The 21,636-nt window shown below is 41.7% G+C and overlaps 1 protein-coding gene across 6 annotated transcripts in view; it reads right to left on the bottom strand.

Annotated features, from left to right (window-relative positions):
• TENM2 (teneurin transmembrane protein 2) overlaps positions 1 to 21,636 on the bottom strand; it is a 662,844-nt gene that overhangs the window by 520,507 nt on the left and 120,701 nt on the right. The gene's annotated exons all lie outside the window — the stretch shown is intronic.

The following is a 21,636-nucleotide window of genomic DNA, read 5'->3' as shown; positions in this document are numbered from 1 at the left end:
AGGTGTAACATCAGGCTAATGAATGACTGAAGGACAAAAGGTCCTAAGGCTTTTAATCTTTTAATACTATGGTAAGCAGGATCAAAAGAGAAAAGATAGAAGTTTTCTCCTAGAAAATTAAGTAATTGGGCTACTAGAATTCGGGGATTTATTATGCTAAATACACATGCCTATTTCCTAATAAATTGCCATTTGTAACAGATTACTGAAGATTCCAGTCCAACACAGCACACGCCCTACCTGCTCTTCTGCATCAAGCTCATTCCAGAATGTCTTTGGCGTAACACATACTACGTTCAAGTAACTAAGGGAACTTAGAGTTTCGATATCGTCTGTGAACAATGATGAGTTGTCCCCTTCTTTTTTTCTGGGCTTCTACTTTCATTCAGAAGCTCACTCTCAGCCCAGCACCTCCATGTAAATTATCGCCCCGTGTGCAACCAGGGAGCACATATTCCTCTCGTCCTCTTTTGATTACGTCTTAAAAAGAGATGCGCTAAAATAAATGCATGCGATGTTTCAGAGAAAAAATGCAAGTGAATAGAATTCTTTTACAAACAAAGTAATTAGATATGAGCATCTGCTCTAACTACTTACTTATAAACACGCGTGGGGAGAATCACTTAAGTATCAATAATAAATTCAGTTCAACAAATGTATTGAGTGCCTACTAGGGGAAAGGTTGTATTAACATCCTGGCATATTGATGCGGCGTTAGACTTTGTCTTTCTTACTACTACAGATGCTATGAAGGAGGTATGGACTAGAACATTCTTTTGTTTTGTCACTGCCTCAACCATCAAGTAAAGTACACTGTCAGGATGCAATCTTCTGTGCCCTCCGATTTTTTTCCCCCTATATGCTTGGCTAGGTTTTATGTTTTGTGTGTGTGTGTGTGTGTTAAACAATTTAAGGTCAACAAGTTTACTTTTTTTTTTTTTCCAAATAAACACCATGGCATAAGTCACTAATAAGCCATTAATATGAAAAAGTGATTTGTGTTTCACATACTATGTTTTGTGGAACACTGGCAACCTACTAAAGTTTTTTCTTGGAAAACTGGCTTTAACAACGCTTTCCTTTTATTATTAGGAAGCATTCCGGTTCTGTAGCCAGGAAACCAATTTGCATTTGTTTGTCAGGAATCTTCCTGAATTCACTGGGATACACAATCTCCCTTCCTCAAGCACCATTCTTTGCCCCACCCCCCTAAAAGTGTTTTTATCCTGTGGCATGCCAGTGGAACCCAGTTTGGAGAGTGCTGTTCTGGACCAAGTTTTCTTAATCTGGGCACCCTTTCTGGGCACCCTTGACATGTTGGGGTGGGTAGTTCTTTGCTGGGGGCAGGGCTGTCCTGGGTATCCCAGGATGCTTACCAGCGTCCCTGGATTCCATCCACTAGATGCCAGCACTGTCTGCAGACACTACCAAAGTCCTCTGGCTGCAAAATCACCCCCTGGTGGAGAATGGCCTTTCTAGAGGATCTGCTAAGTCACTGGAAAGACCATCTTTTGTGTCCTTAATCGCAAATACTCTCGTTATGCATTTTTTACTTCCTTATTGCCCTTTGCCCTCTGCCCAGACGTCATCCACAATGCAGACTCCTTCTTGTCTGTCATTCTGCCTCATTTTCAGTTCTTTAAACATTCATTTCACTTTTCACCTCCCGAGAAAAACACTCTCTCCCAGCGGAAGTTCAAGCTGCTCAAGGCACCCCTCTGTAGGTCAGGAGCCTCTGAGCTACAACATTGCGCAACTCTTCTTAGATCTCACTGCTGTCTAAAAATCTCCATCCTTGTCACCAAGGAGCTGCCTTTTCTCCCTGGTCCTTTGTGATAAGTCATTGAGACCAAGGGTATGGACTCGAGAACAGAACTTGGTCCAGCGGGAATGTCACAAGCGTGTAGGCTAATTCATCTCAAAAAGTGTTTCCATTCTCAAATTCACCTTGAAGGATGGTGCATGTGTGATTAGGAATGGGATCTCCTACCTGACAAATAATTTCTTTCATCTCTTCTAGTTTTACATTTTCAACCTGTCCTTGCCTTTTTGCGTAGAATGCTTTTTAACCTTCCTTTATTTACATACCTGTGACTACCTCAAAAAACAATTTGTAACAAGAAGGGAGTTTGAAATCTAGTTGAGTTGAAGAATGTAAAAACTAGAAATAAGAGTCAACACTGTTTTGGTGTTTGGGCCCTGGGGATCTCCAGGATTTTGCTGTTTTTTTGTTTGGTTTTTGTTTGTTTGTTTTTGTTTTTACAGATTTGGTCTCTAATGCACACATAAAAACTGAAAACTGGCAAAATAGTATCACTGGTGTGCCTGTGAGGAAACTGAAGCTCACAGATGAGTGAAAGGCCAAAGGTCACAAAACTGGTAAATTTTGAAGAAAAGAAGAAAAAAAAAAATCAAACCAAACTATTGATTCACACTAGACTTTCACTGGAGCTTGTCTTGTTGTGTTGGGAAATTGGTTTCTCTCTAATTTGTATGAATCCTGATCTATGTTATGACCTGAAAACCCATATTCTTTTTACCATACAATGGATAAAATAATTCAGGTATCAAATCTCACTCACCTTTGAATTACATATTTGACTTTAACCCCTTTTAGTCTCCAAGGGTTAGGCAGGCTCTGGGCTTTTCATTAGTACCAATGGCTCATCTGGGATTTGTTCATCCCAGGAGATTTTTCAAAGCACTTTAACAGACATTATTTCTGGTAAGGCAGAGAAGACAGAGGTGATTGCCCTGTTTGAGAGATGCAGACACTGAGCCACAGAGAAGCTGTGACTTGCCCCGGTCAGCAGCTCTTCTGAGAGTGGTCCAGCAACAGGACCCAATTTGTCAGACAATAAGCCCCAAATGTGTTCTTTACACCACATGGCTTCAGGTGAGGTCTTTGGAGCTGGACGAGCTCTACCACGAAAGAGAGAAGGATGGATTATGAGGACATGTAAGAAAATAAAATATACTCAGACCAATGGATGATGGCTTTCTGGACCCTCACTTTGCAAGGAGATTTGAGATTCTCCTGGTTATATGAAAGCAACTGTCCCCCTTTGATTCAGGAAATCACTTCTATAGGAGGTCTAAAATCACATTCATACATGGATCATGGATATTCACAATTTCAGAAGAGCAAAGGCTTCAGAAATCACCTACTTAAAATTAAAACTCCTTTGCAAATTAGCAGCACTAAAATCAAGGTTTTGTCCCCCGGGCAATGACAGTCTTGGCATATTTTAATCCCCATTTTGCAGATTCAGAAACTGAGGCTCAGAGTAGCGACCTCAAGGGCACAAGTGTGTCAGTGATGCAGCTTTGATCCTGAGAGAGCAGTCCAAAGATCATGCGCTTTCCTTTGCTTGAAATCCTCTCAACCAGAAAAGGAGCAGGAAAGTATCTTCCTATTTTAGACATTAATGAAATCTCTAAAAAGATAGATGGTATAAACACTATCACGCCAGTGAAAATTAAGCATTTGAAGAGGCAAAAAATTCAGAGTATGAAGATTGTGCCAAAGGAATCATTCAGTTACAACTCTTGGGTTATTTTAGGATATCCGAGATTATCTTCAACCTATTTCTAAGTCATCTCACTTTAAGATTTTAAAACTGAGGATGTAGGAGGGGTCAGTTTATAGTTAAGGACAAAGCTCTTAAAATAGTGAACTGATGGTCAAATTAAAGGAAGCAGGTTAGTGTAGTCCTAGTAGTGATGGAAAATGTACAAAATTTGAATGAAGATGGCTTTATGTATATTTCACTCACTGAAAATAAAGGAAATGTAAAAGACTTAAAATTGATTTCTTTTCCCCCCAGACTTTTATATTACAGATACAGAAATGGTTTGTCTCAGAAAGTTGAGTTCCTCCAGCTAGGAGGAACTCCTAGGACTTAGTATCCTAGTCCTTAGGATTGCTAAGACTTAGGTAAAACAGAACCTTCCACTTCACTTTTGTCAGTTTAACTAGAAGCCATTCAACTCATTTCATTAATGAAAAACATAAATAAAATACAATTTTTTAAGAAAAAAAAAAAAAAAAGGAAAGAAGCAACTCTCTGAGCTTCTTGACCTTGGTTCATTCTGCATTCCATTGATCTCCCTACCCAAAGGCCACAATCTGAAAGTTATGTAAATATTAACAATAGAAGTCAATGAGTGAAACTGCTGTTAATTTCAACTGACGTTAATCCATTGCTGATGAACACTTGTGTCTAGGTAATAAACTCTCAGATGAAAGGCAGGGCAGTGATGTATATTTCACAGACATGGCACAACAATGAGAACCGGGTGGTATTCAAGGAGATGAAAGCAGAAGTCGACAGACTAGCAGATTGCTGAAAAAGCATGAATGTTAAAGAGATATCTTGGGATCCTTCAAAATACAGTTTCCCAGTCATCATCAACCCTCAGGTGACTTGTTCTCAAGTCTTCATGACAGGAGTCACTGTTCTGACTACAAAGGACCTCTCCGTGTCCCCGTGTTCCCAGGCTGGGATCTGGGATGAATGGGAGACCATGCTCCTCAGTGGCCTTGAAGGGCTCCGAGCACACACTGGCAGCTGGCTGTGGGTATGTACAGCGGCTGGAAGGATCAGACCTTCCCTCCGAGCTCCACTTCTTTTGGTGATATGACAGCAAGCCCAGTGTGCCTAATCATTAGATTTCCACTGTCCCTCTTAAAAGTCCCATTTGAAACATGTTCAGTAACTTCAGAGGGAGTTAGAAAATTAAAAATTTCTCCAGTAATGGAAGCATTCTAAAATAACTGAATCCCCGAACTAAAGTGGATCCCTTATGTGTCACAAACAAATGCTAGAATGTGGCAGGAATATATTCTGTATTTAGCAGCTTGCATGACCTGTATTAAAATGAGAACCCAAAAGGGGAAGTTTTGACCTCACCACTATTTTGTTTTGTTTTTTTTTGTTGTTGTTGTTGTTGTTTTTTTACTATTTTGGATTGTTCTTCTCTGTCATTTTGACACCAAAGAGGATCTGACCCCATCATTTACTCTGGCTAAATGAGTACTGTATGGAAAGGTATAGCAAATTGATTGAGAAATTAAATTGGCTTAATCCTATCATCCCTAGGAAGTATTCTCAGTAAGTATTCATCAATCTTGGTACAATTCTGTCAAAAATATCTATGTTCATAACCATAACTTTGCAACATCCTAGGGCTCAAAACACCGAAAATGACGTTTTAATTCTACTGCTTTAAAGCCTTCAATGGCTCATTTTGGATTTAAATGGGTTGTCACGGCTCTCTAGCCCCTTCTCCACCTTGTCCTCCACAAGTAGCATGCGTTACCCATCTCCAGATGCAGATTTCTTGAAAAGTCCTCAATTAAACAGGTGGTCAACACACACAGACACATACACACACAATATCATATATACATAGATGAACACATACCATATGCACCACATATATGTACAATACGCACACTCACACCCACATTTCTTTGCTTGGACTTCTCATCCCATCTACATTAATGAACGCTTTGCTTTCTCCTAAGATATGATCTCCTTGGGGCCATACACCAAGCCCGCTATCTTCCTGGTATCATTTCCCTAGCCTCCCCCATCACTATCCATCTATCACTATCCATCTATTTCTATACAAATTCTCCATAATATTAACTTTCTGGTCTCTTCCTTCCAGGACCATGAGCTCTTTGAGGTCAGGGGCTATGTTGGCATCCTTAGACCCCTGTCACAGCATCCTTATAATGAGTATGAAGTAAGTATTCAAAGTCTAGTAACTATAATAAAGGGTATGTTATTTAGCAATCAGGAACAAGGGTAAAAAGTTTATAAGTACATACATCACTACTGCAGGCCTTTTTAAGCTACCATTTGGAAGCCTCATTTACGTTGTGTTCCCAGGCCCTCCCATAGAGGATGGAGAACAGTGACAGGGTGCGAAGTGTAGGGCTCCCTTGTAGGCTGTAGAGGCAACCCCAGTGGCACGAACTCTGGGACAGCATCTAAACATGGAGGGTGATGGGCAGAAGACAGGGAGAACAACCCACAAATCTTACGGGATTTGAACCGTCAGAAGTTTCCTTTGTCTGGCTATGAAATCCTAATAAGCGTATTTCCATTGTGTCACTTTGTTACACAAGCCAGCTCCTCTTACTTGGCAATTCTTCAGGGGCCTGCCCTGCAGTGGCTTGTTGGGCTGCACAGGGACAGATCTCAGAACCCTGAGCTCACAGGCTCAGGAAGCCCAACTCTGCCTGAAAGAAGAAAGGAAAGATTCAAAGGACTTGGTAATTCAGCTAGGAGACAATCCTCCTCTTGTTCATGGTTCCCCATTTTTTCCACATACTTAGCAGAGATCAGACCCAGAGATGCCCTTTCTCAGCGTATGAAACAAAAGCAGAATAGGGCAGAGACAAGATCCGCGAGGAGTAATAAAGCCACTCCCCGATCCATGATATTTCATGCTAGCAGCAGAAACAACTGCAAAAATCTCTGTTCTCCATCTAATGCAAAGAACACTGGAGCACTAGGGGAGGGCTGGACACCAAGATCCCGCACAAGGAAGTGATGGCAGAAAAGCGTTAGAAAACATGTGGAAATCCGTCCATGTGATTACACCCCCGTTATAAAGGAGAAGACAGTGTGAAGCTCTCAGTCCCATGTCCCTCACTTATTACAACATGGACAGCCCCAGTTGGGAGGCAAGGCCAAGGCGACCCTCGTTTCTTGAGGGTTAAGCTTCAATAATTTGATGTTTCTTCCACTGAGGCAGGTTATGAAAACATCCGTACCTGGTACACGGGACTGTTCATAGATCCTGCAAAAAGACAAATCCAGGCCTTGTCAGGGGAAATTTCATATTCTCAGCAATGGTGAGCTAGATCATAACATCAAGCATCTCAAGATTGGGGAAAATGGGAATTGAAAAATGGGAGCAAAGGAAAAAATTTGAGGTGGGAAATGTCTGGGCAAGGTGTCCAATCTATGTGTATGCACAGGCATGCATTGGCTTATATGTATGCATATAGAGTGTACCTGTAGGCATGTTCAAGTGTGTGTATATATATATATATATAGAGAGAGAGAGAGAGAGAGTGCGTGTATGCACACAGAAGCATGCAAGTATGCACAGGCACAAATGCGCATATATGTACGCACATGTGTGCACGTGGGTACACGGATATCCATGCTTATTTGCATGTGGGGAGGTGCACGTGTGCCTGTGCTTCCGTGTATACATGTATGTGTGTGCCTGTGTTTTTGGTACCTGAGATCAATACCCTATGCCCAAACTGCTAAAATGATTCACCAGGAAGATAGTGCAAGCCAAGTCCAAAAGGAAGCTGTAACTAGAGCTGTCTCAGCCAGCTCCGACACAGAAACCCAAAGGGAGGACCAGGGAATGGGAGTAAAACATGGGAATGGTGTGTTAGCTGAAAAACGCAAACATGTTGCATTCTTTTCAAAATGCCATTAAAATGTATTCATATACAAACACAAGTGCGTATATACACAAAGCAACTGTGAGCCTGTGAGGCAGGAATGTACTTTGTCCAGACGGTGTCTTAGGCTTAATTTGTGCAATCAGATGCTTCCAGCAAGAAAACACTAAAACCCAGAGCTAGAATGATTTTATCATTTAATAAGAGAAACATGTACATGCTACATATGGGTATTTGCTGAAAGAAATATTTTGTCATTTTAGAGCAAGTAAATTGTTTTTTCCACTAAACTCCTACTGGGGTAGAACACTGAAAAATGTGTTTTCATTTGCTCATGTCTAGATTCATGTTTTATTCCATATTCAAAAAAACTTCCTCAGTCATGGGCTTTTCTTTCCTTGTGGTATTTCAATCTTCACTGAAGCTCTGTTTATGTAACGGATTAAGACTACTGAGCTAAGACATCACAAAACCAATTCCTAACCTAGGACAGAAAGAAGTATCGTGGGTCTCAAATACTTCTGCCCTCTTAAACAAAGAATAAAGCAGAACTTTTGAAAGAGAACACAGTGCTCTGAATAGGAGTTTTGTGAACTGACCAAGTTAGGCGTAAATACAAGTGCTAGGTAAAGAAGTATAATCCTAGGGTGGAAACTTACTGTATTGCCTTCCTTAGATGATACAACTTGTTTCCACAGTTTCATATTCACATTTCTGAAACTGGAACTCAATTTGCATTCATGCATTTAATTCCCCCCTCCTCTTCGCCTTATTAAAAAAATCTTAATGAATGGTGGCATCTTAACACTTGTTCGTAGTATCTACTAAAAAACATAAATTGAGATATTAATGATGCCTGCTCGTTTTTTACTTGTTAACTTTTTTCTGTCCAGTAATTCACTAAGACATAGAAACGGGGAGGGAAAGTATCATTTAAGGGCTAAAATCTAGTTGACTGGAGTTTCACCCACTTCATCCATTGGCCTTACTTGTGGCTTACTGAAGGATGGTGAAAGTTGTGTTCAAACAAAACAAAACAAAACAAAAAACAACAAAAAAAACACCAACCTTTTTTATAGAGGAAAGAATTTTAAAATAGCTGAATTGGAATCGTGCACACATTTTAAACAATGCACTGAAAATAATTTGCACACAACTGATAGAACAAGGCTCACTGGTGGCAAGAAAAGAAACCACTTCTTTTTCTGAAATCTCAGTGGAGAGAGGAGAATGGAAGGAATGGAAAGACAGGTGGAGGTGGGGCAACTAACTTGAGAGACCTCAGCCTGCAGGACCTTGATACCCAAAGTCAGTGGCAAAGTCACCCTGCAAAGAGCAAGTGGCTGGTTAGGGTGTAAGGAGTAAGGTAAGGTGTCAGGTGCAGAACAGGAGGGGAGGGGGAGTGGGGGAAGAGGAACAGGAGAAGGGGGAGTGAGAACATTAGTCACAACTAATATTTACAGGCACCACTCCGTGGTTTTCCAGGAGCTGGCACAGGGCAAACGGGCAGCTGGGTTTGATTCCCCAGAAAGTGGCTGACATAGGTATGGTGAAAGATCAGGGCACAAAGCGACTAATGGAATTCTAAAGGACAGGGCTGGAAACATTGCCCGAGGGACCCAAGCCAAGAAGGATGGAGAGAAGGACTAACCACAGAAGATGGAAGGGCAAGGGTCTGTAGCGAGCAATGTTGCAAAATGACGGACTCGTAGGTGCTCCATCAACTGGGATGAATGTGGAACAACCTTCCTCAAATATGGAAAAAACTCACTCCTTCATCGTCTACTCTCCCAGACACCACCCCAGGCTCGAAATATGGTTGTTAGCTCTGTGCATTCTTCTCAGTCTCAGAACCCGGTCTACTGTCTAGTCTGGATAATTATACACACTCCATTTTCCTGACTGTATCTCCTCTTCATAGCTATTGCCATTGGGATAGTGGTTAAAGTTATTGAAGTCTGTTGAAGGGACTTGCGTTTTATTTTTTTACTTATTTATTTTTTTTTAAGATTTTATTTATTTATTTGACAGAGAGAGATCACAAGCAGGCAGAGAGGCAGGCAGAGCGGAGGAAGCAGGCTCCCTGCTGAGCAGAGAGCCCGACGTGGGACTCGATCCCAGGACTCCGAGATCATGACCCGAGCCGAAGGCAGCAGCTTAACCCACTGAGTCACCCAGGCGCCCTGGGACTTGCGTTTTAATGTGTTTTATTTTTGTTTTTGGTTTTTTTTTTTTTTTTTTTTTTTTTTTTTTTTTGCCACTTATTGACTAAGAGAACTTTGGGGGAAGGTAACTCATCCCTAAGCCTCACTTTTCCATCTGTAATACCAGCACTTGACATCATAGGCCCTTTCTAACAACTGAATAAATTGATCTGTGTAAGATAACTAGCACAGTGCATAGCACCTAAGAATGTTAATAGCTCTTTGTTGAATTCATAAACAATTGGTAGCTATATTATTAGACTTCTGTTTTCGTTTATGTCTCCAACATCTTTCTCCTAGTGCACTGCAAAAGTTTGTTCACTAGTCTCCCTGTCTCACAGATGGTCGTCCTCCCGAATCCATTTTCCATATGTCTGCCAGGTGATTTATACAAGACACAAGTTTGACTGTCACTCTTCTGCTTAAAAATCTTCTGATGATTTCCAAATGTCCTTAGGTTAGTACAGATTTATTAACCTTGACAAGTTTCTTGAAAATCTACCCCCTTTTCCCTCCCTACGACTTACACTTCAGGCTCTCACCAAGTTTGAGCTATATGTCTGTGAGTGTGTGTGTGCATGTGTGTGTGTGTGTGTGTGTGTATACACATACATATATATACACACACATAAACAAGTTCTTCTGAATCTCAGGTTCAAAAAGAGTTAAATTCTGTTTCTTCATTTCTTTTTCTTCCTTCTTTCACCTATCTATGTCCTTCTACCATTCATTTCTACCACGGTGGTAGACCGTTGGGGGTTGCACCTGATTCAGTTAGATTCCCCTTAACTTATCCATGGGTATGGGAATGCCAGAGACTTTTGCAACCCATCTTGGCTTTCTTGGCTTGAGATTGGACCAGCTGTGGACAACCTGACCAAGCGTAGAGTGCCTTTATCCTTTCCCTCTCTTGCTCATTTGCTCTATTACCTTGATCTATTTCTAAAAGTCAGAGCCAATTTCTCAAAGATGATGTAAACCTTCAGGGTGTCAGTAGTGATGCTCTTCCACGTGAACTGGGAATCAGGGAAAATGGGTCTGCGCAGAGCAGAGAATGATGGAGGTCTATGCAGAGACAAAGAAAGAATGTGTCCTACGTGTCCATTTCCCATTTGTTCTGGCTGCCCTGTTGCAAGAACAAGCGTGTACCCATGGGACTAACTTCAGGAGCAGCTACCATCTCTGATTTCCACCCCACTTTGTTCTATTTATAAGTGTGTGGACATGAGAGCTAAGCATGTATTCGTACTCCACAATGAATACCCAGCTGTCAGGGAAGACACAACACATTTAGAATCCAAACTGGCCTGGATGCATTGGAAGGACCGCATGAAATGAAATTCAAATTTGATACCAAAAATTTATGCTTAGAAAAGGAAAAAAAGTTTTATAAAAACCTAAGTAGAGAAGGTCTGGGGAGAAAGTGATAGAAGATCAGGTCAGGAGGCCACACCACAAGCCCACACTGGAAGAGACAGACAGTACAAACAGGAAACCAATGTGGTCAAGGGGATGTAGGCAGGAGGGAGTAGACAATTGTTTACTTACGGTCACTCCCAAGGTGTCCTCCAGAGCTCGGGTTCAGTATGTGTGGGGGGGGTGCTGCACTTGGATTCAAATGCTGATACCCTCACCATCAGAGAGGACTAATTTTTTTTTAAGTTTTTTTTTTTTTTCAAGATTTTATTTATTTACTTGAGAGAGAGAGAATGAGAGAGAGAAAGGTCAGCAGGAGAAGCAGACTCCCTACTGAGCAGGGAGCCAGATCTGGGACTCGATCCTGGGACTCCAGGATCATTATCTGAGCTGAAGATAGTTGCACTAGGCACCCAGTTGCCCCTGGAGAGACCTTTTGAAGCACAGGTCTGACTCATCAAGGGAGGGAAGTGCTCAATTTTCCCATTAAATGTAAGGCAAAGAATGCTTTGGGGAGGTTTCTTAGCTGATAGAAATATGTGGAATATGTATGAAAAGGGAACAGTCTTTTGCTTTTTTGTATTTTCATTTCTATTTCCATTGTGCTTTGCATTTTATAAAAAGTTTTGACATCAGTAGTATTAGTCAATGTTGGCAAATGACCCCAATTACATGGTACCGCACAAGGTGTATTTCTTGTTCACTGCAGGACACTACAGTTTCCAGGTGAAAGGCAGGAATGCTGGGGGGAGGCCTCAGGTCCACACAGCCTTTCGGAGACTCAGGCTCCTTCCTGTGGCTGCAGGCTCTTCTAGGTCCTCTCCATTCCTTTCACCCATGCATGGAGAAATAGAAAGGGGATCATATGCACAAAGATTTTCCAAGTCTGGAAATGGTGATGCAAGACAACACATTTTTCCCACACATTATAGTCCAGAACTCAGACACATGACTACACCTAACTTCCAGAGAGTCTCACGTTGTAGTTCAGTTGTCTGCTAAAGAGCAAAAGGAACAATGGGCTGATGAACAATTAGCAAGTATCTGCCACCTGTACAGTGCAATTTCATTCTTGTGATGACCTCACAACTCCAAGTGCATATGCAATCGTTTTGGCACTATGGTGTATCCATACATAGTAAGTAGGTCTGTAAAATACATTACTTCTGCCTCTTCCCTGCCAAGGCAGGAAGTACTCTTCATTGTGACCTTTTCACTCAATCCCTGTAGAATGACATCCTAACCTTCTGATGATACCTATACCTTAGGCAACCATGAACCATCAAGAACAATCAGAACTTGAAAGAAAACGTTTGTCTTCCCAACCTTAGACTGTATCTCAACAATGGTTTCAAGTTTATTAAGACACAAGAAAGTCTTGATCATATTCACTGGGCAGAAAATGGCTGGCCCCCAAAACGGTCAGCATCGCCCATTCCTTTCCATTTTGTTAAATTGTAGCTTGTATTTGGTCTTTTGTTCAGTCTCTGAAGGCAGTTTCTCTGCATGATGGGGAGTATCTACAAATTAGAGTGACTTCAAGACTTAGCAAGACTATGGTGTCTCCGAGTGCTCTGAAGAGATCCATTATTCTGATGGTCATATGCATCTTCAGTCTGGTTTGGATCTCCACACGCAAGGTTTGGGATAGAATGGAATGTAGCAGTTAAAATGCCCAAGATTCTGGGTAGGGATCAAGTACTGGGTTCTAGGTTTTCTCAAAGTTTATAATGGACAATGCATGCTATTAATTTCGGTGTGTTTTTAATAATGCCTCTATGTATTAGAGTCTAAATCACTGCTAAGCATAGAACAGAAGATGCAATCGGTATACTACCCTGGACAGGATGAATTCTAACCTTGCGTTAAAAAAGCCATCCTTGGGGTGCGTGGGTGGCTCAGTGGGTTAAGCCTCTGCCTTTGGCTCAGATCTCGGGGTCCTGGAGTTGAGCCCTGCCTTGGGCGCTCTGCTCAGCGGGGAGCCTGCTTTCCCTTCTCTCTCTGCCTGCCTCTCCCCCTACTTGTGATCTCTCTCTCTAAAAAATATATAAACAAATAAAATCTTAAAAAAGAGAGAGAGAGAGAAAGCCATCCTCCCCCTCCCCATCACAACCAATAAATACAAAGTTTTGCTGTTTAGACTCCTTAGCTTCAAATTCAAAACTAAATTATAGAGATGAGCAAATGGTAGGAAGGTGCCAGTAGTAGAGTCAAAAGTAATCAAATAAAAATATTCTCAAGTTCCATCCAGATCAATCAGCAGGAATAAAATAGAATACAGATATATGATTTCTATCAATTTTTCTACATTTGAAAATTAGTTGTAAGATGAGGTATTATTCGGTTTCATTCAAATATGTGTTCATCCACTAGCTAATTTTTTATTGGTATTAGAGGATCACTTAGTTTAACTCTGCAGAGTTCCACTCGTATGCAACAGGAGCGAGATAGCCATGACTGCTCCAAGAGTTATTGCAGAAGCCAAGTTTTCCCTTTAAATATTTCTGCTAAGAAATTAAGTTCATCACGTTTCACATTCTGATACACAGAAAGTACGAGGTAGTCAGCATGAGAAGACGTTTTCTTCCTCCAGTGTTTCTGCCAACTCGAAGTAACATATGGTTTCTTGACAGTGACTTTTACCAACTGCAAGGTATTCAAGCTCCACCACCAATAATGCATGCCACAGAACAGGCTCCAAATAAGCCAACAAGACACCCAAGCTCCATCTGCCTCCATTCCGTTCTACCAAACCTGAGCCCTCTTCTTCCACCTCAGGTGCATTCTGGGAGGAAAGCTTAGAAGACATCACATTTCTCCCAACATTAGGAATTCTAGCCCAGAGATACTGTACAAAAAATTTAAGCTACGCAAGTAAGAAAGCCTGATTCTTTCAACTCTGACACAGTGGCAAGAAACAAGACCAGCTAACTCACACAAAGTTACTCCAACTCCATTACTCTCCGCCATTTTTATTCAAAACCTCCTTTTCCCTTGATTTTTCTGGCCTGCATAGCCCTCTTCCTCTATGACCTCTCTGTGTCATTGGTGTTTCTATATCCAATATTGGTATTAACTCTTCTGTTCATATATATTTTATCTCGCTAATTGCAGCGAGAGGTGAGGGTGGGACATTCCTTTATGAGAGGCATTTACTTTTCCCCACCAGGAAGGACTTCACACAAAGTACTCATTTTTGTATTATGGGTTTTGTATTAAATGAATTCATTGGAGGAATTGCTCCTACTGGGCAGGATGTCCTCGGATTATAGCTCTCTAAAAAGATAAGATTTTTAAAGTACAATCAAAGTTGGGTAAGGTTGTACCCAGAAGAATTATCTGTAAAAAATAGGGGTCCTTTGTCAAGACAGGGACCCAAAATACAGATGAGACCCAAAGGATGAACACGCTGCTCACTGCAGGCCAGCTAGGGCAGGTGCACACACACCCCCCCACCCCCACCGGCCCCCGCCACCTCTCCACACGCCACATCATGGCCATGCTGGACTGAGGGAATAAAAACTTCCAGCAGAGTAAGCCCAGAAAGGCTAGCTCCACAGCCAATTTCTACAACAAATGTCTCTAAAGGAACCAAATTCAGAACTGCCTGGAAATAATTTTTCACCTTCAATCAAGTTCTTCTCTTACTGTCGCACGGTTCCTTCAGTCTCCTGCTCTATTCCTTCTGCCTGTTCTGACCAAGAGAAGGGGCTGGAGACAGGGAATGAACAGCAACAGTAGCAAGAAAAAGCAAAACAAATTTTGGAGGGAGAAGAGTAAATTCTCGCTTTTTTTTTTTTTACCTTCCCCTATTAGTCCAAAAGAACACTATCTGCTACCCCACAAAGACCTAAGTTGTTGAAAACTTTCCTAAAAACAGTAAGTCAATGAAACTAGGAACCAATCCATTGTACTACTTGCTGGGTTCTATTTTAAGTGTCTCGGGGTGGGGGGGGGGCAATGAAAACTTTCCCAAATGATATAAAGTAATCCTAGGATAAGGTTTTGTTGAGTTAGAAAAGAAGAACCACACCCAATTTACTTACTGCTTAAATCAAGATTTAATGTGTTCTTAACGCCATATACTCTCTATGGTGTCACATGGCATGTATTATACATGGCTTCGGATTGGAAGTTTCTGGACTCATTGGAGCCAAAGCAATTCTGGGACGTGATCTGACGCTACAAGAAAGCAAGCTGAAAGGGCTCTATGAATGTGGGTATAGGCGCGTGTTTGGCCATGATTGCAAGAGAGAGAAGCAGGCAAACGGAGCTGAAGCTGGAGTGAGTGCGAAAGCACAAATGAGACCTTGGAAGGAAGGAAGAACAGCAGTTCTTGGAAAAACATTTACGCTTTAAAGGATTCACATTGTGGCAAAACCAGCCCTTTCTTCATTAAAACAAAGTGAAATTCAATGAGGGACATGGCCTCATGGAGAGAAGCAAGACCCAAATGAGAACATCAATGTATCAACCAGTATGTTGGCCAGGTGGAGATGTACGCTGTCAAGAAAGGACGTGGAAGGGATGAGAAGGCAGAACTTCCCAGGCAACGACAGAATACTCAAACCCAAGCCCTTCCATTCTTTCTTACCTCATGATGGGTTTAGTCACCCACACACGGAAGTGTGTTTGGTATTTATTTCATTTGTGTGGCTGAATGAATGGGTGGGAAGAGTGAATAGCATTTGCTCATTTAATAGTTCAGTCAGCATGCTGTATCAGTGATAGGTGCATTAAGCCTTCCTTTGCTATTTCGTGGTGGTTCCTCTTCTGCATAAAAAGAGTCAGTAAGGGCACCTGGGTGGCTCAGTGGGTTAAGCCGCTGCCTTCAGTTCAGGTCATGATCTCAGGGTCCTGGGATCGAGTCCCGCATCGGGCTCTCTGCTCAGCAGGGAGCCTGCTTCCTCCTCTCTCTCTGCCTGCCTCTATGCCTACTTGTGATCTCTCTCTGTCAGATTAAATAAATAGAATCTTAAAAAAAAAAAAAAAAAAAAAAGAGTCAGTAAGCCTTCCCCAGATCTCTCCAAAGGCAGGGGACATACTTTATAGTTTTCTTTCACTGTTGCAGTGTTCAAAATGGTATGAAAATTTCTCAAATTGCATAAGCCTGGTCGTTTGATGAAAGCACGATATACTTTTATTTGCCAAAGCAAGTATGCTCTTAAAAAGGGACTTGGAAGTAATAACATTTAAAGAAATATTTATTTTTAGTATAGTTCAAGTTTATTGCACAATTCATTAAAATAAGAAAATATTTATACAGGGATGTGGGTAGATCCTTTCCCTGGGCAAGGCAGAGAAGACGACAAATGAAGGAATGATGAAAGCTACAATTAAGTGTCCTCCTAACTAGGACTCCAGCACTTTGCCAAACACTTTATTACACATGGATTCAGTGAATCCTTGTAACAGTGAAGGAGGTGAGGACTGATCATTTCACTTTTCCAAAGGAGGACACAGAACCAGCGCATAAGTGACTCGCCCAAGATCTCACCAGAGCTTCGTGAGCAACAACTCCGAAGAGTTGGCCCGATTCCAAAGCCAATGGTCTCAAACAGGATTTGTCAGGAATCTATGTTATTTTTCCTTCCCACTGAAGCTTCAGAAGCTACGCGGAGTTAAAGAGTAATTGCTACCATATGCTAATTTCATGCACAGTAATTTGAAACAGGTATAAAAAAATCATGATAATGCTGCTATTTTATGGTTTACCTTTCGAACGTATTCCTAACTTCATGTACACATAGCTTCAACCAAGTCAAAAAGGGGCTGCACTGAACCACGAATTTGCAACTTTTGCAAAAATTCCACATCCTCCAAGCGTGGGGGAGGAGATGTAATGGTTGAGAAAAAAGATGTAATAGCTAGAATACAAATATTAGATTTTCCATCGAACTGCCCCATTTCTCCAGCAGCTGTCATTTAGGAAGTGTTACTGGTCACACTCCTCATGTGGCTATTCTGTTCTTGTAACATAATTTACCTGCCTAACTCCTGCTGTTTTTTTTGAAATAAATTAATTCCTATTATTTTCCCTGGGGTTCCCCCTCCCCCCAACTTACCGGATTTTGTTGTTTTGTTTTGTCTAAAGACAGGATAGGACCACACGTGTGTGCTCTTGCTGAACCAAGTACATTTCTGAAGAGCAATTTTATTTTTCCAAGGCAAGCTGTACTAGGATGCAGGATAATGGTACTAAATATAGAATCAATACATATTCAAATGAAATCTGTTTATTTTGCTTTGAAAACCTATCCCCTCAAGATGGGCTGAATTGTGCTAGTGACAATCTACGATTAATAGTATCAAATCATTAATGGCTGGCTTTGTGTCTCCTCTGAAGCCTGGTTTCACACAAGCCAGGCAAGCATGGCCACACCGATTGAATCAGCCTGTTCTCTGCCCTGAGCCCGGATGCTTGCTGATACGTATATCAGTGCACAAGAACAGTAAGGAGGTAGATCTCGGAGGTAGGATGCTCTGTGTTCAGATCCCAGCTCAGTCCTTTTCTAATGACATGAAGCCTGAACTAACCACTAAGCTTCTGCATTCACAGTAATAAATGGGAGAATATTCACCACGTCAGAAGCAGAGCCCCTGTACTGCCCTACACCCCAAGCTACCATGAAGTCAGAGTGTCTGGGAATGGTTTTTCAGGTTTTACAGTGAGCATTCAGAATATATAGAGCCTGCTCTGGGGTTGTGGGGATTCGAGCCATTCTGTTTCTAAAACACTTCACCCAAACACTTACTAGCATGTAGTAAGTCCCCAGGGAAGGCTGGCGCTTTTTATTTTATTGTTTTTATCTTAGTGTAGGTCATCTATAGCTTCTAGTTCCACATTCCTATATTTAAAAGGCTTAAGTACTGTGGTCCACGTTTCATCTGATTTCCCTATCAAGGGAGCAAGGGGATTTTATAAATTTTCTAAGTCAAGTACTCTTTATATCTTTTTAGATAAACTGTCTTTGCAAATTTCATTCTGTTTCCATGATTTATTGTGTCTGTGAAGAGGTCTGAAGAACTCAAGATGTCCTCAAATGTGCTATATAAAAGTCCCCCCACAACCCCAGTGTATTAATGCATTTAGAGAAGCGAATTTGGAGCCAGACAGGGTTAAATCCAGCTCTCTCCATTTTCAGCTGTATCATTTCCCCAAGTTCATCTGTTAAGCCTCAGTTTTCCCATTTGTACTTTGCGGATAGTTATTCCTACCACCTAGCACTGGGGGGTTGGTGAGGAAGAAACTGCATAGCAAGTGTTTAGCAAAAGCCTGGCTCATAGTTGATACTAAACAAATCACTGCTACATTATTACTAGCTGTTAGTCTGCGGCTCTCTCCGCCCCTGGCAGAAGGATAGAAGATCCAGAAGCCTCTTAAACTGCAAGTCATGCCACAGGAATGTTGCCCCATGAACTCAGCAGGGTTCAGAATTCTTAGAAAGATAATCAGCAGGGCATTGTTCTAGTTCTATCTCTGCTATTGTGGAGACCTGCTCAGCATACTGATTTTATAAACCTTAGCAGCTTCATCTGTAAAATACAGTGATTAGATTCAGGGATTTCGTAAAACGGCTCTTGAAGTAGAGGATTCTCTGATTTAAACAAGGTAAAATAGGCAGAACTTTTGTTAGGATTTTTCTTTTTAGTTACCTCTTTAGACTTTGGATGTGATACCTGTGGCCATCCCTGCTCAATGTTCACAGTACATTTTACTGATTGGATCTCTTTTCATTGAGCTTGGTGAGACCTCAGAATCCTACTCAACACAGTATGCCAGTGTATTGAGCCTCTGTCAACATTTGGAGTTTTGATTTGAAGAACCTCACTTTTATTTGGCATCCCTGTGTTGAAACATCTTCAATTCTTAGGACTGTCACCTTAGTAACCATGTATTTTTTTTTTTCACTACATTTCATCTTTTGTAACTAGCTAACAATAGAATGGATTCTCAGTTTCAGGGAATTTACATTTTTAAGGTATTTCATTCCTTTAAAAAACATTTATGGAAGTTCTTCTCTATTCCTCCCACTATGCATTTCCAAGCAATGCGGGGTTGGGGAAGGCCAGTGAACAGGGGACTGCAGGTGTAGTGTTTGAAGCACAAAGACACTTAGAAAATCAGGGACTAGGTAGATGGGTGGCAAAGACAGGCAATTAATCCTAGAAATCAAAGAAAATTGTTTCTAGGGAAGGCTATGGATGAAAATGCTCTAACACAGGGAGGAGTGCCGCCAAAGCCTGATGAAGAGAGATACCGCGGTCTGGTTGGGAAATGTTATGTCCTTCAAAACAGGAAAACACACCATAGAGTGGGCTGGGCTTGTTGGAATATGGGAGATAAAAATGATAAGGTCATCAGAAGACACTGTATTAGAAAAATGCAATACTTGAGAGAGAATTTTAAAGGTAAAGCAAAACAAAACAAAACTACCCAAAACAGCAACACCTGGGGGCAGAGGGACAGGGTAATTGTAAAAGGAATATTAAGAAGAGTAGCTTTTGAGGTTAAATTACTGCATCTAAAGGCTTTTTGTCCAGGTTAATCAGCTCCGGGTAGAAGAACAGCTCCTAGAATGAGGAAAAGGGAGGAGAAATTCCCCTCTATGGCATCTGGAGTTAGTTGTATTTTCGTGTCACCAATAAGGCAAAGACCAAAGCACTTATTTGTACCTGAAATAGGACAGCAATTTAATCACTGAGAGAATTTGGTGGGCTATTCAGAACTTAAAGCTTTTTCCTAAGATTTATTTATTTATGTATTTATTTGACAGAGATCACAAATAGGCAGAGAGGCAGGCAGAAAGAAAGAGGGGGAAGGAAACTCTCTGAGCAGAGAGTCCCACACGGGGCTCGATCCCAGGACCCTGAGATCATGACCTGAACTGAAGGCAGAGTCTTTAACCACTGAGCCACCCAGGCACCCAAAGCTTTTTCTGTGTGAAACCACCCAAATGCTCGCAGCTATGGACAGTGCTTGTGCTAACACAGTACTAGGCACATATGATTATAGAATGAAAATTTCACTTTGTGGATTCAAATGCTATTTACAGACGTACAACAATGTGCACTGTGGTAAGTGCTACAATCAAGGCCATGAGTCAATGAACGTGGCTTCAAGGAGTTTCTCTTCAAACATACAGAGAGCTATTAAGCTTGGGGACAAGCACTTGCAAGGCAAAGCATGGACTCAAAGTATCACATGAGAGGACTTTTGCAAGTAGGAGTGGGGGCAGCTGTCCAAGCACAATGGATGCTGAGCTCTCAGAGGTGAAAAGGACAAAGCCCCAGTAGAGCCAGGTTTCTCAAGTGGGGAGACATCTGGCACCATGTAGAGGCACTGTTTGTTCTAGGGGGCAGGGGACGCAGCGCTCCTAGCATCTAAGTGAGTCAAGCCCAGAATGGCCAAACATCCAGTAGGTCAGCCTCCTCTAACAGAATTATCTGATCAAAACGTCAGTGGTATCGAGGGTGAGAAACTGAGCTGGTGGGAGCAGCATCGTCTCTGCCTTAAGACTCACTGCTTGCAAGAAACAGGCTAAGATGAGAAAATGAAGGAAGGTCAAGGGGCTGGCATGAGGTGGGAGCCTGAGCGGAGGCCCCAGAATGGCAGGGACTACACTGAAGGGCCTCGTTGGCTCATAGTGTGGATGGTACCCCCCAGCCCCGCTGCAGTGATGAGCTTCCCAGTTACCGAAGCAGGACAGCCACAGGCTGACTCACTTAAGATCTGACCGGCAGCTGAGTGACAATGGAAGGCAAGGGGGTGAGAAGTGAGGGAAGAGCCCAGGGAGGCAGCAAGAGGAGACACGGTGGTGCTGAGTGTAAGCAAGGCCTTGGCATTGATGGAAACATGGTCACCACAGAGCAAGTCATCATTTTAGCTTCGAACGTTTCATCCACTCTCCTTCAAAACAATACCTCACAATCTTTGCCCCCTCGGTTTTCTTATTTCTGTTGCCTTGTTTAAACATTTATGGAGCACTTTCCTGGAAAGCAAAAGGAGGGTCACCATTTTGGATACAGATGAGCAAGTCAGCTCCTGTTGGTACAGCATGAACATGGGAGGCATGGAAACGTTAAGATGAGAGAGGTGGTAAGAGAGGACATGAGATTATATGGTATTCCTCCACAGATGATTAAGGGAGGCAATTAAACCACTCTTGCTCTGTGTATTTCAACAGTCATCTCAAGTTTTAACCTTATTTTACTTTGGTTTTTGTATCTCGGCTGGCTCTGATGTGAGTAGGTGGATGGGGAATTTGTGTGTTTAATTGGTTTTTCTCCCCCTCCAGAAACACAGATATTCCTCAAAAAAGAAAAAAAAAAAAAAAGGCCACTCAGATAATCGAATCTAGATAGCAACTTCCCCAAAACTAACCCTTCAATACACATCTCGTGATTGTTGCCAATTCATAGGTCAGCTGGATTCTTGGTATCTTTCTGTAAGTCATTTTTTAATCATTGTTCTAAACACATCATTCATTTAACTAGACATAAATAAAAGTCGGTTCAAGAAAATAAAATGTAAGGGATTCAATGCAATGTGGTTCAATTCTGGCTAAATAGCCC

The sequence above is a fragment of the Mustela lutreola genome, chromosome 5, assembly GCF_030435805.1.
Source record: "Mustela lutreola isolate mMusLut2 chromosome 5, mMusLut2.pri, whole genome shotgun sequence".
NCBI classification, from domain to species: domain Eukaryota; kingdom Metazoa; phylum Chordata; class Mammalia; order Carnivora; family Mustelidae; genus Mustela; species Mustela lutreola.
The sequence above is the reverse complement of the archived record's forward strand: the minus strand, read 5'-3'. Positions and strand labels throughout refer to the sequence as shown.